Raw genomic sequence first — 16238 nt, forward strand, 5'->3', positions numbered from 1 at the left:
TCACCAAAGATTAGGCATCTGGTCATGACCGGGACCAGTGGATTGCCACTATCAGAAAAACAGCTCTATCTCATGGCTTTGGTGGCATTTGGCTTGTACATACTACATAAGCATTTGCTTAATCTGATGATCTGCATCAATTCCCCTAATATTTAGTGCTCATTAGTGGGTTTTGCTTTTCTAGGTCTATTGTGGTCAGAGATATTTGGGAAGTAATTTGTAATTTCAATTTTGAGTTAACTTTGTTCAAATAAAATTTCTTAAGAATGGGCATTTATCTTTAGATTAAGGCCAATAGGAATTATCTAAATACCAATAACTGCCAGTTAGTTTGGAGAAAGCAGTTTTGTTGTGGATCTTGACCCCACCCCCATTCCTTGCTGTTGGAGGAACTCCATTCTGCTTTAAGGTATCTCCCAACCATTTTTAGAAATCTCTGGGGGCAGTCCGCAATGCTTATGAATATAGCCTACTTCATCTTCTTTTGGGTAACTTCTAATACGGCACTCAGAGGCAAGGACTCCCCATGGCCCCAGTGCCTCTGATGTTTGCTGAGACCCATCAGATGGAGCTGCTGGGTATAATCTGGCCTTGCAGCTGCTCCATTTCTGACCTCAGGGGAGAAAGTGCTCTTGAAATTCCTTCTTCTAACCTTTTGTAATATTCTGATATACAGGCTTGAGAGCATTGCTAGTTGATAAATATTTTTAAATAAACAGCTCTTTCTTTTTAGTTTCAAGGTTTTTATTTTAGTTTAGTTTTTGAGACATACTCTTGCTCTGTCGCCGAAGCTGGAGTGCAGCGGTGTGATCTCAGCTCACTGCAACCTCTGCTTCCTGGGTTCAAGCGATTCTCATGCCTCAGCTTCCTGAGTAGCTGGGATCACAGGTGCGTGCCACCATGTCCAGCTCATTTTTTTTTTGTATTTTTAGTAGAGACTGGGTTTCACCATGTTGGCCAGGCTGGTTTCAAACTCCTGGCCTCAAGTAATCAGCCCCTCCCTCCACATCCCCTATGCCACTTTGCCCACCTTTGGCCTCCCAAAGCGCTAGAATTACAGGTATGAGCCACTGTGCCTGGCCTAGTTTTCAGGTTTTTAATCTCAGCCTTTCAGTGGTGTGGCTGTGGCCAGCTTGCCAGCTGGGAGCTTGAAATCAGTCACAGTAGTTTTTACCTTATGACAATCACCAAGTGCTACAAATCAGGACTTTTTTTTTCCTTAGAGAGGCATTTACCAACATACCACTGGCTCTTCCCCTGCCTCTTTTACCCTTTTCCCCAAGACTCTGGAATGTGACCACAAAAATGGGAAAATAATTGGGCTGATGGGATAATACCATTTTCCCAGTCCTGGCTGAATCTGAGCATAAATCTATTTTCTTATGGCCTCACCTTCTTACAAGGCTCCTAAGTTCTTTAGGAAAACAGAATCCATGTGGTTTCCCTACCCCAACAAAGGTTCCAGACCCTCTCTACCTCACACATGGCATCAACACAATTTTAGCTATAAACCTGATAGCTTTAGACTCTTGGTTCCCTAAGGGAGATAGATACAGGGACCCATCTGTGTACCACCATCCCCAGCACATATTTTAAAGTTATTCAGACACACCTCAGAACTAGGGTAAGTGCAGTTTAGGATCTCAACTATGAAAACCAGAGGCAACTGGCACACTTTCATTATTAACTGCAATGAACCATTTACCAACCAGCTAATTGCTTTCTCCTCAATCTCCTCCCATTTCTTGTGCCACTTATGTCAGGGAATTGAATAGGATGAATAAATCACTTTAGTACTTTGGTACTGGAGAAGAGCATATCATTCTTAGACAGGGTCTTGCTCTGTCACCCAGGCAGGAGTGCAGTGGCATGATCATGGCTCATGCAGCCTTGACCTCCCAGGCTCAAGAGATCTTCCCACTTCCGCCTCCCAAGTAGCTGAGACTACATGTATGCACTACTACACCTAGCTAACGTTTTAATTTTTATTTTTTGTAGAGATGGGGTCTCACCATCGCCCAGGCTAGTCTTGAACTCCTGGTCTCAAGTGATTCTCCTACCTCAGCCTCCTAAAGTGCTGGGATTATAGGTGTGAGCCACTGCACCTGGCCCCATATCACTTTTTTTCTTTTTCCAGACAGCTGGAGTGCGGTGGTGCCATCCTCTACCTCCTGGGTTCAAATTATTCTCCCACCTCAGCCTCCTGGGTTCAAACTATTCTCCCACCTCAGCCTCCCAGGTAGCAGGGACTACAGGCGTGCACCACCACACCCAGCTAATTTTTGTATTTTTGGTAGAGATGTGGTTTCACCATGTTGGCCAGGCTCGTCTTGAACTCCTGAGCTCAGGCGATCCGCCCGCCTCAGCCTCCCACAGTGCTGGGATTACAGGCGTGAGCCGCCGTGTTTGGCCCCATATCACTCTTTAAAACGAATTAGAATACAAAATATTACAAATAAATTTGTAACTACATACATTATAGCAACATAATAGGGACACTAAATCAGGAAATACCAAGGTTCCTGCAGTTTCTTCTACTTTAAATAAAATGTTATAATAATTTCAACTATTCACTTTATATGTGCTATACAGTTCAAAGCAACCTCATGCCTCTCCCTGAATGGTAGGAAGTTAAAATGTGGACTTTGCCACTGCACTTTGACCCTGTTAACTAATATTGTGCAGGCAGCATCCATACTCATTATGTACTATGTCCATAAGGTAAGTATCTTCCAAAAATAAAAATCAGTGTTATTAGCAATGCCTTGCTTTCAACAGAGATTTATTGAATAGCCACACTAAGAGGGATAAAGTGAGAAACGAGATGGACCCTGTCCTCAAGGAGCTTTGGTCTTGGGAAAGATGAAGCATATAATCAAATTGTTGCAATGCATAGTGTAATGGCCAGAGCAGACGAATGTGTAGAGAGGATAGGCGCCTACAGGCTAGGAGGGACTTGAATCTGCCAGGAAGCGGAACAAGTAAGTTTTCCAAAGTCTATGCAAAAGTTTTGCAGCCACAATTTAACTTGAGCTCAAAACTGTTTTCACACCCTGTAAAAAGAGCAGGTATAGATGAAAGATGAACAATCAGCGATGACCATTAATTATCCCTTCCTATTTCTACGCTCCACAGTGCTGGTGCCATCAGCTCTCTGAGCCCTGGCTCTGTTCTTAATGCATTTTTTTTTCCTTAATATTGGGTGCTGGCCAGGCGCGGTCACTCACGCCTGTAATCCCAGCACTTCGGGAGGCCAAGACAGGCAGATCACTTGAGGTCAGGAGTTGAAGACCAGCCTGGCAAAAATGGCGAAACCCCATCTCTACTAAAAATGCAAAAATTAGGTGGGCTTGGTGGTGCATGCCTTTAATTCTAGCTACTCAGGAGGCTGAGGCAGGAGAATTGCTTGAGCCCAGGAGATGGAGGTTGCAGTGAGCTGACATCGCGCTACTGTACTCCAGCCTGAGTGAAGGAGTGAGACTGTCTCAAAAAAAAAAAAAAAAAAAAAATTGGGTGCTGAGGCCAAACTGACTAGCTTGTATTCTACTAATAATCTTCCAAGAGCTGTGCTATATAGTTTTATTATCTTTTAGCCTTCTTTTTATTTAGAATTATAGTTCCTAACTTTTCAAAATTACTCTTTGCACACATTTTCCTTCCTTTTAAGATGAAAAGGGAACTTTATCCTGATGTTAGGATTGATCATACAATCTGCATTAAAAAAAAAAAAAAGTCCGACCGGGCGCGGTGGCTCACAGCTGTAGTCCTAGCACTTTGGTAGGCCAAGGCGGATGGATCACCTGAGGACCGGAGTTCCAGACGAGCCTGGCCAACACGGCGAAACCCCTTCTCTACTAAACATAAAAAAATTAGCTGGGCATTGTGGTGGGCACCTATAATCCCAGCTACTCAGGAGGCTGAGGCAGGAGAACTGCTTGAACCCAAGGAGCGGAGGTTGCAGTGAGGCAAGATCCTGCCACTGCACTCCAGCCTGGGTGACAGAGCGAGACTCAGTCTCAAAAAAAAGAAAAAAAAGTCCTCCCAAAATAGCTTTTCAGAAATATGTGACTGCCGAAGTACAGTGCAGTAAACCTCTCCACACATGGCTGAATAAACTCTTACAGAACATTGTGGAGAAGAATTTAGATTGGGATGTCAATGTCCTGCCTAGTTAATTAGAGTGTACATACTTCCTTTAGTAGAACAGTGTGTTCTTTTGCAATGATATGTTTCTGAAAGAGGATCTTTAAACAGCACAAGGATTCATTGTTTTCTATTCCTTAATGATTTGGGAAGAACAAATTGTTAATGTATGTAGGCCAAGAATGTTTTCTTAGCATGCCTTGTTTTATGCATTAATTATTCTTTAGTTATTTATTTAGTTTGATTCCTTCCAGGACTGATTTCTTCTTAACAAAAGGACAAATACTAATTCAAATCACTTTGGAAATGACCTAAAAGTCATCAGAAATATCTTGAGTGGAGTTAACACGGTATATAGAACTGTTCAGGAAGTTTTCCTAATTAGTAAACCAGTCTCTTTTCATGTCCTTTGTAGGGACATGGATGAAATTGGAAATCATCATTCTCAGTAAACTATCGCAAGAACAAAAAACCAAACACCGCATATTCTCACTCATAGGTGGGAATTGAACAATGAGAACACATGGACACAGGAAGGGGAACATCACACTCTGGGGGCTGTTGTGGGATGGGGGGAGGGGTGAGGGATAGCATTGGGAGATATACCTAATGCTAGATGACGAGTTAGTGGGTGCAGCGCACCAGCATGGCACATGTATACATATGTAACTAACCTGCACATTGTGCACATGTACCCTAAAACTTAAAGTATAATAATAAAAAAAAAATCTGTGAAGAACAGAGACAGGTAACTTCAGAGATCTTATCTCTGTAAACCTTACATTATTATTATCTGGCATAAACTTACAACAAACAAACAAACAAAATCCCACCCAGAAAACTTCACTATCCCCATCCTATTCTGCATTGTTATAGTAAGAATTATTGGTAGATGTAGCTGCAGGCACTAGCAAATTACCTTCTCAGAGGACAACCCAGAGAAAACTAGCTACAAAGTGCCCTAGCAAAGTGCCCAATCTTCAGGTTTTGAAAGACTACTGTGTTGCTGCTGTTGTGTGTGTGTGTGTGTGTTTGCTAGCAACTTATCAGTTTTCCTAAGATTTTCCAAAAAAAAATGATTTTTAAGTAGCATTTGATAAACATGTCTAAATTAATTATGAAGAGAATTAGGTGGTAAGGATCCTAAAACAGTGGAATGTGTTCCTGAGAGTGACAACAGAATCAGCTACCCAGCCTTTAAAAGGAGAATTTATATCCTTTTAATAACAGTATTAATAATAGTAGGGTGATTCAGGGGAAGTCCTTCAAGAGACAAAGTAATGCAGAGTGACCACTCCAAGCTTCTTTGAATATAAAATTCCATAAGAAATGACCTTATTTTTCTTAAAATTGTTCACACATAGTGCAAGGCCTGGGGTTTTTAATTTATTAACAAGCTTAAAAAGTCTGTTTAGTTCCTTCTAAACAACAGTTAGCAAGCTTTAGTAAGGCAGAAGTCTGGAAATTGTTCTTCAGCTAGGGGCCAGGCCTTGTACACCTGGTTTCTGAACAATGTGAACTTCAACAATGTGAACAACGTGAACCTCAGTGGAACCGTAAACGTTACCAAATAGAAAAACTGCTATGACCCAATTTCTCTGTACACATGTACCATTTACTTTATAGCCTTGGAGCCTGATAAATAGGAAGTGTCTCATCCCGTTTTCTGGGTTGGCAGTGTTTGCCATGTAGGTAGAATACATGCAGGTCAAATCTCACATTGTGCTAAATCACAGCATTCTGAAAAACTTGGGACCTTGCAAAAGGCCGTATCTCAGAAAAGTTACTGCTTCAAATAAATGTGCCATTTTACAAAATTATACGTACTGTATCAGAAAAAAATGTTCTCTCATGTGAGTGACATTTATATGACTGCCATTTGTAGGGAATAGGACATTCTCACATAGCAAGGCTGAAGAATGGTTTTGAAAGCTGAGAGTATTCTCTGAATGATAAATGTGGCAGAACTTTAAGATGCTCCTGTGGGAAGAGACTCTTCCCCCCACAACTGGAGAGTTTCCTTATAAAAATGGAACATGCATTATTATGAAAAAAGTAACCACTGAATTATAGTTGTAGCATTAAGGAGATTTTCTATATATTTCAAACTTGCAGGCATCTTTAGTCACGGCTTTTCACCTTGTTAGAGTTGAACTTTCTGGATCATCTGGCCCAGTAGCCAGCCTTTTATTTTACATCTGTGGAAACTGAGGCTGAGGTAATGAGGTTCTAGTTATTATAGAACTAGGAATAGTATTCTTCCTCCCCTCCCCCATTCTCTATCCAATTCACTTTCTCAGCTCACTGCAACCTCCACCTCCCAGGTTCAAGTGATTTTCCTGTCTCAGCCTCCTGTGTAGCTGGGATTACAGGCACCTGCCACCACGCCTGGCTAATTTTTGTATTTTTAGTAGAGACTGGGTTGCACTATGTTGGCCAGGCTGGTCTCGAACTCCTGACCTCAAGTGATCCACCGGCCTTGGCCTCCCAAAGTGTTGGGATTACAGGCTTGAGCCACCGTACCCAGCCTCAGTACACCAATCTTTTAAAGAAATTTCCTAAATTACCATCTAGAGGTGGGAAAAAGAATAATAAAATTCTGTCTCTGGACAAACGGAACTGAGGCTTTATTTACTCTTCACAATAAATTATATTCTGAACAATCTTCCTCCAGAAAAATAACCTTTAAATTGCAAGAGGACATTTAAATCAAGATAAAAAATGGAAGTGGTTGCAGGTATCAGGACAAATTTTTAGTGCCTGGTCAAGAAGCAGCTGAGACCTTGGAGACTGCTAAAGCCACATTCTTCCAGCCTACTTTTTGATGGGCGCCCCAAGAGTGCGCCAATCCAGAATTAAGATGCAGAGAAGAATCTAACCCCTTAATTTTCCCCCTTTGGGCTTGTCTGCACCCTGGGGTAGGGATGAGCCTTAAACTCCAGGAAGTTAGAAGCTTGCTGAATCACGGAGCAGCCTCAGGTGACTTTCCTCTAAAGTGATGCCGGGGCGCGGCGGGGAGTTTGCAAGCACCTGTTCTTCACTGCGAGTGGGCTGGGGAGTGGGGTCCTAGCAGCAGGGACTGGAGGTGAGCTGAAGCAGATAAGGGACGGGAGCCTTGTGGCGAAAAGTGACCCACCTGTGGGAGAGGCGCTTCCAAGGAGGAAGCGTCCAGCGCCAACGGTGCGCCCCGCGGACCGGGCGGGTAGAGGGAAGTTTCGCCGCGCCTGCAGCTCAGTGCTGCGGCTTGTGGCTCTCGCTGCTATAAGAAGCCAGAGAAGGGCGGGACGGTCTGCTAGATTTCGCAAGAGAAGCGGAGAAGAACTTGTTTCCTGGAAGAGTTCAAGCTGAGAATCCCAGCAGCTGGAAGGACCGGAACTTCTATACTGCGGTGCTGCCGATGGTGCCGCTGACCCCCGGGAAGCGGGGATTTTAAGGGTTACACCCGAGCCCTTGGCATCTGTGCATCCCAGGGTGATTGAGGTTTGGAGAGGTCTAGGAATCCCCCTTTCCTAAAGGAGCAAGAAGGATCTCTTTGAGTAGCTGAGAAAACAGCACCTGGACTAGGCTTCTAGGCAATTCTTTTGCCATCTTGTCTCAGTTTATAGAAAAGGTGGTATCTTTCCCCTCCGCCTGGAAGCCATGGGTTCTTATGGGGCTCATAACTTGGAAGATCTTGAGTTTTCAGGTCTTAATTTAGGTAGATTAAAGAAATAAAACAAATGAAAGAGGGATCGGGATACCTTATGATATACATGCAAATGTGTCTTTCTACAGAGAAGGTCAAAAACCACAGCCATGGTTGTTTAAGATTGAAATAATCCTGATAAACTATGGGGCAAAGCATCCATACACTCCCAAACTCTGTAATCTAAATCCCAGAGTCTTCCCAATGATCTCCACTCAGCCATGGGTCTTAAATTCCACAGCATACGCTTGCCAAGCTCCGGAGGCCCGGTCACATGGGAGGCCTGTTCCTCCCATGGAAAGGGGTTGTTGAGTCAACCTTCCCTTTGTCTGGATTGCAACTCTCCTCATAGCTTCTTGTGGGGTTGATCAGACCCCATGTCTTTCAAGAGGTCTTTTCTTAGCCAGTAGTTGCAATTAATATTTTCTTTCTCTGTACAGTAGTTTATACTTTTAGCACAGCAATTAAGACAATTTGCCTTTCAAAAGAGTTATTATCATGTGTGTGTGTCTTGTCCTGGACTGCAGTCTTTGAGGGATGACACCCTAGTTTTTTCAGTCTGGAATTTTCCATAACACCTAGCAAAATGCATTACTTAACAATGGGGATTTATTCGGAGGAATGCCTCATTAAGCAATTTATTAAATATATTCTGAGGAATGTCTCATCAAGCAATTTCGTCATTGTGTGAACGTCATAGAGTGCACTTACACAAACCTAGATGGTATCACCTACTACAGGCCTAGGCTAGATGGTATATAGCCGATTGCTCCTAGTCTACAAACCTGTTCAGTATGCTACTTTTCTGAATACTGTAGTCAGTTGTAACACAATGGTAAGTATTTGTGTATCTAAGCATAGAAAAGGTATAGTAAAAATGTGGTATAAAAGATAAAAAATGGTATACCTGTATGGAACACTTACCATGAATGGAGCTTACAGGACTGGAAGTTGCTCTGGGTGAGTAAGTGAGAGAGTGTGAAGGCCTAGGATATTACTATACACTACTGTAGACTTTATAAACACTACATTTAGGCTATGCTATTATAAGAAATATTTTTCTTTCTTCAGTAGTAAATTACCCTTAGCTTTCTGTAACATTTTTACTTTTTAAACTTCTAAGTTTTAAAAAACTTTTTGACTATTTTGTAATAACGCAGCTTAAAACACATATTGTACAGTGTGTACAAATAGTTTTTGTCTTTATATCCTTATTCGATAAGCTTTTGTCCCGTTTTTAAAAGTTTTAATTTTTTTGCTAAAAATGAAGACACAAACACACATATTAGCATAGACCTACACAGAATCAAGATATGTGATATCACTGTCTTCCACCTGTATGTCTTTTGTTACTGAAAGGTCCTCAGGGGCAGTAACATGCATGGAGCCGTCTTCTGTGGTAGCAATGCCTTTTTCTGGAATATCTGCTGAAAGACCTTCCTGAGGCTGTTTTACAGTTAACTTTTTAAAAAATACAAGTAGAAGGAGTACACTCAAAAATAATTTAAAAGGTACATATAATAAATACATAAGCCAGTAACATAGCTATTTATTATCATTATCAAGTATTATATACTGTACATCATTGTACGTGCTATACTTCTATATGACTGGCAGCGTAGTAGGTTTCTTTACACCAGCATCACCACAAATGTGAGTAATGTATTTCTCTGTGATGTTGTGACAGCTACAGTGTCCCTAGGCAAGAGGAATTTTTCAGCTCCATTATAATTTTATGAGACCGTTATTATGTATGCAGTGCATCATTGACCGAAACATTGTTAGGTGGTGCGTGAGTGTAATTGGTACTTAATATTTATTGCACTCATTAATTAATAAATCTACTGCCAATTATTATATTTTGCAAAAAAATTCATCCGATAGTATTCTTTGGCCAGGGAAGAACTTAAAATATTCATTGATTTTATAGCATCTGATTTTCCCAGTTTGCAGACTAATAGGCAAGAGAGGGGTGTGCACCCATGGAAGAAGGTCCACTGCGTGTCCCTAAGAGTCTTCATAGATGGTCAACACAGTTTTGGAGACTTGCCCTTTGTCTACCATTTGATTTTAAGCCTTGATGGGCACAGAAACTTGATAAGCACACTGAGCCTGAAACAACCAAAATGGTGACTTGTTAGTTGTTAATGGAATATAAAGCAAATAGTTATTGTAAAAATACAGTTGCTAAGGGCGCCAGACATTATGGCCATCACATTCTCTCCATGTAGACATATCCTGTGGAAGCTATTTTATATGCAGAAGGCTGCTGGATAAACAGAGGAGTGAGTTATAAAATTCCAAGGTTTACTGACATCTGGTTAAGAGAGTAGCTATATCGATGCATGCCATTTAGAAGCAGAAGCTGGGGTCTATGGACCAGGTCACTCTGGTTTCTAGGTGGTGTTTGGATCCATTATGAGTTGACATAATGGACAACCATATTCTCGAATGCATCCTCTGAGTAATAACAGAATCATTGCTTTATAAACTTATTATTATTAGGTAAATAAAAAATTTTGAAATGTGATTTTTATGAGAGGCAGATATATTTCAGTTATGCAAGTTCTTTTCTTTGCCAAAGGCAACTGGAGTCCTAGAAAAGGAAGATGAAATTACTGGGATATGAAGGATGGAAAAAAAATGCCTTTATTAGTGCAAAACTTAAGAGGCATTTGACGTATTTATCTTGTGGTTTAAAGATTGATTTTCCCCTTGGGCCTAGGAGGGACACACAATTCATAACTCTCCTAGTCTTTCCGTAAACCCTTGCCATAGGGGAAAATTAAGCTTCCCAAAGATGCCAGCAACCTGAGTACCCAAGGACTTCCTGTGGGCAGGATTCATCTTTCTTCCTGTAGTTTTATACTCAGAGCTCCAGATAAACCTTCCCAGATGTTGTGCACCACCAAAGCGTTCTTATTTAGGGATTTCCACATTTACTGTGCCCCTGAGTCTTTCCTGCTACTTCCTCTCTCCTCATCCTACTATGTCAAAGGCCCCAAATGGTAGAATTTAGGCAAACTGATGAAGTAGGCCTAGAGCCAGTGTTCATTAAATGTTATTAAGTGATTGAATAAAAGTTACCCTTAACATTTTGTATCTCCCTTTCAATGCCATTTTTCTCCTTTTCTGGGGCTCCCCTCTGCACTATCTTGTGTCTTGGGCATTTATCCCTCTTCCCCAAGTCCTCTCCTTACAGTGTTCCACACCTTCTTATGGGGTGGGGTGGAGCTTTCAACAGGTGCTGGACCAGGAGGTGACTGACTTGATAGTCTATAATTAGCATGTGTATGCGAATCTTTTATTGACTTAAAGATTTGCCCTCTAGCTGTTTTTGAAAAAAAATTTTTTTTGAAGGACTCCTAGAGATGTCTCTGTCTAACCCCCAAAAATGAATCTCTATGGCAGGGATTTCAGGCGCTCTGGGAGATATATTTGAATATTGGTGTAAGGAATATTTTGTCTTTTGCTTACCTAGCATCCAGGACCAGGACTAAGTGAGGTGAATGAGGAGGCTAGGGCACCAAATCTGTGAAGGTGCTCACTCTCAAAACCCAGTCTGCACGAACCTGAAAATAAATGACTTCTTAAATGTTTTTCCTTTGGTGCCTTCCTTGCCTGCTCTAGTCCTGGTCCTGCAACATCCATTTCTCTTTGCTAATTATATCTTCATTTTCGTTTGATAAACGCCCTTGCACAATCTTGATCCACGTGGTTCAAGTTGAACCAACGGCACTGGGGTTCCAGGATCAGGCACCTGACTTAGATCTGGCCATTCAAAGGACAAAGCCTTGTCCACAGTGATTGGTCCAATGATGGCATGTGACCTGAGTTGGGCCAATAGGAATCTTTCCTGGAACAACCTGGGAAGCAGCACACTCTTTACAGAGGGTTGTCAAACTGCTAAAAAGCAAGCCTGGGTCACTGTGAGGAGAAAGTCAGCCTCAGAAAGCGGCCACTTCAGGGGAAAAGAGAGCAAAGAGATGAGAAGAGACAGATTTCTGCAATTGTTAGAGTGCCATATCTGAAGAAAGCTGTATACTCTGGGCTTTTTAGTGACATGAGTCAGTAATTGAATGTCTGTTATTTGTATAAAATGGGATTGGGTAGGATGAGAAAGGCACCTGCTCAGTCAGACTTCTGTGACTGTAATGCCTACTGAGGTGGCTTCATCACAACATGTGGTCAGAATGAGGAAGGCATGTGTTGTTAAAAAAAGCAAAACAAAGGCCTTTCTGAGTTTTCTTGTAGTAGCTTTGGGACTTGGATAAATAATCAATTTCTGTGACTGAAGTTTTTCAGCTACTTCCTGGTATATTCAGAAATCATTTTCCTGTCTCAGAAAACTTTTTTTCTACTTCTGTCCTATTCTAGTGGGGGTGGACAGATGGAATCCTTCTCCTCCTTTTTCCTGAAACTGCAAAGGGTATAGTGAAGAAGCCAGGCCATTGACCTGGTTTTAACCAATTTCTAGGACTCCTGCCAACACAGACCAGGAAGCAAAACCAAACAACATTTTACTGCCCACCTGCACCCAAAAAAAGTACTGATGGGAAAATACGTCAGACACTGACAGTATTGGAGTCTGGACTAGGGATAATGTCAGGAATGACAATAAAGAACTTAAAAATAAGACCTAAAGAACTTGACTTTAGGTTCAAGAGAAGGTTGAAGAGAAGAGTTGAGTATGTGGGATAAGTGAATAATAATATTTTAAAACATCACTGACAAAGCCTAGAAGTGACAGACAGTTGCAGCTACTTCTGGGAATTGAAAATAGGCAAGGAAACCCTTTCCTCTTTATCTGGGTCTCTGATTCCCTGGGTCACAAGGTCTGTGTTAATTTTGGAAGCTTCTAAGGCACTGGCAGGGCTATGGACTGACTATCACCAATAGGAATCTGGAGGCGGCCCAAGACCACACCTGCTGACCTCAGAAGAGGTCACTTAAGTACGATGTTACCAAAGAACAAGATGTGCAAAATAGTTTGAAGAGATGGAGAAATATTTGAGTTAATTTTTTGATAAATGCAGCTGGCATTAATAGAGATGTTCTTTCTGTAATTCAAAAACTGAACATGTGTCATCTGCTTTCACCCCAGCCTGCTGGTACACGCCATGATATATGAAGCTGCTAGCAGAGCTATGAATCAATAGTTGATTGGTAGTTACTGTTAGTACTGGAAGTATTATTGGCAACAGCAATTCCAGTCCAGGCAATTTGTGCCTAGTGCCAGTAAAGGAAGGTTAGTTAGATTTTTCACATGCTAAAGAGGAGACAAAAATAAATTTAAAAATATTAGAGTGAATGAGGTCCTGTTCACTTTCAAATAGAATTAGCAGGGAAAACAGTATAAAACCAATCACAGGAGGAAAAGCAAAAGAGAAGAATACTGAAAATATGAGGCTATTTTTTTTTCTTCATTTTCTAACTGTAAAGATCAATTACTTGCTAAAAGTTATTTTCTTTCTTGGGGTTTCTTTAAAGATAATTATATATATTATTTTTATGCTGGTAGTATTAACTATAGATGATTCTGTAGTACCAAATACAGATGATTTATGTTCACAGAGTGTTTGCTAAACAATTTATTTAGTTACTGTAGATTGTTTTACATTATATAACACTTTAGTTTAAATAATTAACTGAAAGATTTAAACAATTAATGCAAAATTCAAGATATAAATGGGTTATGTTGAAAAGCTGTTTTCTGCAGACATTGAGCTCCCTTGTCTGGAGGCAACCACGTTGATGATTTATTGGGCTCCTTTCATAGACAGATTATGCATATAAAAGCATATATATTTGTTCTTAAAAATTACAAATGGTGGCCAGGCAAGGTGGCTCGTGTCTGTAATCCTAGTGCTCTGGGAGGCCAAGGTGAGCCAATCGTTTTAGCCCAGGAGTTCGAGAAAAGCCTGGGCAACATGGTGAGACCCTGTCTCTACAAAAAACACAAAAACTAGCCAGGTGTGATGGCACGTGCCTGTAGTCCCGGTTACTCAGGAGGATGAGGTGGGAGGATCACTTGAGTCTGGGAGGTCGAGGCTGCAGTGAGCCATATTCCTGCCACTGCACTCAAGCCTGGGTGACAGAGCAAGACCCTGTCTCAAAAACAACAACAGCAACAAAAATATAAGTGGAAGCCTACTAGTCACATTCTTCTACACCTTCCTTCTTTTCACTTAACACTGTAACTTAGAGATCATTCCCAATAGAGTGGTCAAGGCAGTCCTATATCAAACTGCACGCACCCATGCCCACCTCCTTCACTTGCTCCCCTTTACTCTGCTGTCCGTTATTTCCATGGCACTCATTACTTTCCGACATACTGTCATTTATTTATTTATTACATTTAGTGTTTTTCTTTCCTCTGGAACTCAAGAGCCATGAGCACGAAGATATTTTGGGGTAATTTTCGCCCTACTGTATATGTACCACTTACAATGGTGACTGGCACATAGGGTCTCAATAAATATGTTGAATGAGTGAATGAATGGTTTGAAGGGAAAATGATGGACTGGTAGAAATCTATAAAATAAGTATGCAGATATATAGGATCTTTGAAACCATTCATGTCAAAAATGTATTGGTGAGGTTAAACCAGTGCTTCCCTAGCTAAAGCAGAATGCTCAAGTAACTGCCTCTACTGATTGCCAGTTTGTGCTTAAATTTGCTCAGAAAAGGCCAGATGCCTCCAGCTACTTTATTTCTTGCTATTCCCAGGGTTCTGCTTTTTTTTTCAGACTCCTTTTTAATCTATAACGTTTTCATTTAATTACTTCTTTCCCAACTCCATATCTCCTATGTCTGTAATAGCATTCTGTAGAGTTCCTAAGCCCTTTTTTTTTTTTTGGAAAGGATCTCTGTAGTAAGATATTGCTTACTAGGTCCCAGGAGTCAGCTGTTATAAACAGTCTGTGGAAGAATGTGCAGCATTCATTATATAGAAGGAAGTGGAGACTTCCCTCTTCACATAACAGAACTGTACAGCAGCTGCCGAAAGAGTTTTGATGCCTCAGACCTGTCATCTTATTTTGCGTGTGTAATGACTACAGGAAAGAGGATGTGGACATGTACTATCAATTAGTGTTAAGTAAAAAAAAAAATTTAACAGTAAAAAAAGGAAGTGAAGAAAAACAAAATAAATGGCTATTCTACCAGTCCTCTTTAGATAACTGCTTTGGTTGGGCTGTTGGCTATTTGGGAATAGTCTTAATTTGTGCTTTCTTGCATTTTGTATAGCAGTGATTATATCATAGATTTTACACATGAGAAAGGCCACACAGGAAAGAATCTTTAGAAGCAGGGGGAGGTAGGTTATAAATTTTTATTCAAATGTGAATTAATTAAAACCCCAAATCAGAACTATTTTAACATTGAAATTAAATCCTGGGCCATTCATAACTTTATGACTATTCCACAAGAAGATTGTTCATAAGCAAGAGAAGTATCTTAATTGAACACTAGAAATTTAAATACAGAAATTTGTCAAATCTTGTCAAAATCCATTGGCTAGAAATAAAGGATTATTATTGTCAGTGGTTGACTTCTGTCAGCCCTGGTACCCCCTTTTCCTCCTCAAAGAGTGAAGCTTCACTTGTCTAGAGGGAAGGAAGCCAAGGAAAGGACATGAGAAATCCAAACAGATTCAGTCAAGTTCATGGACTTCAATCTAGGTATGCCCTCAAGTATCTAACTAAGAAATGCATTAGTGAATTCTAAGAAATCTAGTTTTCAGCCTCCTGTGCCTGAAAGGAACAGAGGAAAAAGACAGGTAAACTCTAAAAAGCAGACTCAAGGACTCCAAATACAATTGTCTAGGATAACTTACTGTATGAGCAAAACAATCAGGAAATACTGAGGTAATTACCATATATGTCATACCAGAATTAATTTTTATATTGATCACCCTTTATGACCAGAAAAAACCAAAATTGTTTAGTCTACATCAATAATATAAGAAATGGTGTAAAAGTAATCTTAATAGCATTTCGATCTCAAATGATTGTAAAGTAATAAAAAATCTTATGTCAGTTTTTGATACTGATCTTTTCTATCCACCTTCCTTCTCACTTAGATGCTACTCATATGGTCACAGCATCCACCTTTTCCTTACTAACAGCCGCCACATTTTCATTTCAAACGTCTCATTTTCTGATCATTCTCTCTTATCCATCCAGCTCACTTACCCTGCTTATCCCACTCTTGCAAGTTACCAACCTTATAAAGTCTTCTAATCCCCTGCCTTTGTTATTTATTTTTATATTCATCATATTCATCACATTCTCTATCTTTCACTTCCTTCTTACCAGCTGTGATTTCACATACTGTTATGACGATTTTCTTACAGATGTTTCTTGATTACCTTGGCCATCTCTTTGCCACTTCCTTGCCTGGCAAAATT

General features: G+C 40.6%; 1 protein-coding gene across 2 annotated transcripts in view; it reads right to left on the reverse strand.

Annotated features, from left to right (window-relative positions):
- STEAP4 (STEAP4 metalloreductase) overlaps window positions 1–7640 on the reverse strand; it is a 30700-nt gene extending 23060 nt beyond the window's left edge. The window contains exon 1 of one of the 2 annotated variants that reach the window (XM_016957700.4): window positions 7280–7640. The gene's annotated coding sequence lies outside the window, so the exon portion shown is untranslated. The remainder of the gene's footprint in view (window positions 1–7279) is intronic. The other variant, XM_016957701.4, reaches the window with a different exon arrangement.
- Between the last annotated feature and the right edge of the window lie 8598 nt (window positions 7641–16238).

This window comes from Pan troglodytes, chromosome 6 (assembly GCF_028858775.2).
Source record: "Pan troglodytes isolate AG18354 chromosome 6, NHGRI_mPanTro3-v2.0_pri, whole genome shotgun sequence".
NCBI lineage: Eukaryota > Metazoa > Chordata > Mammalia > Primates > Hominidae > Pan > Pan troglodytes.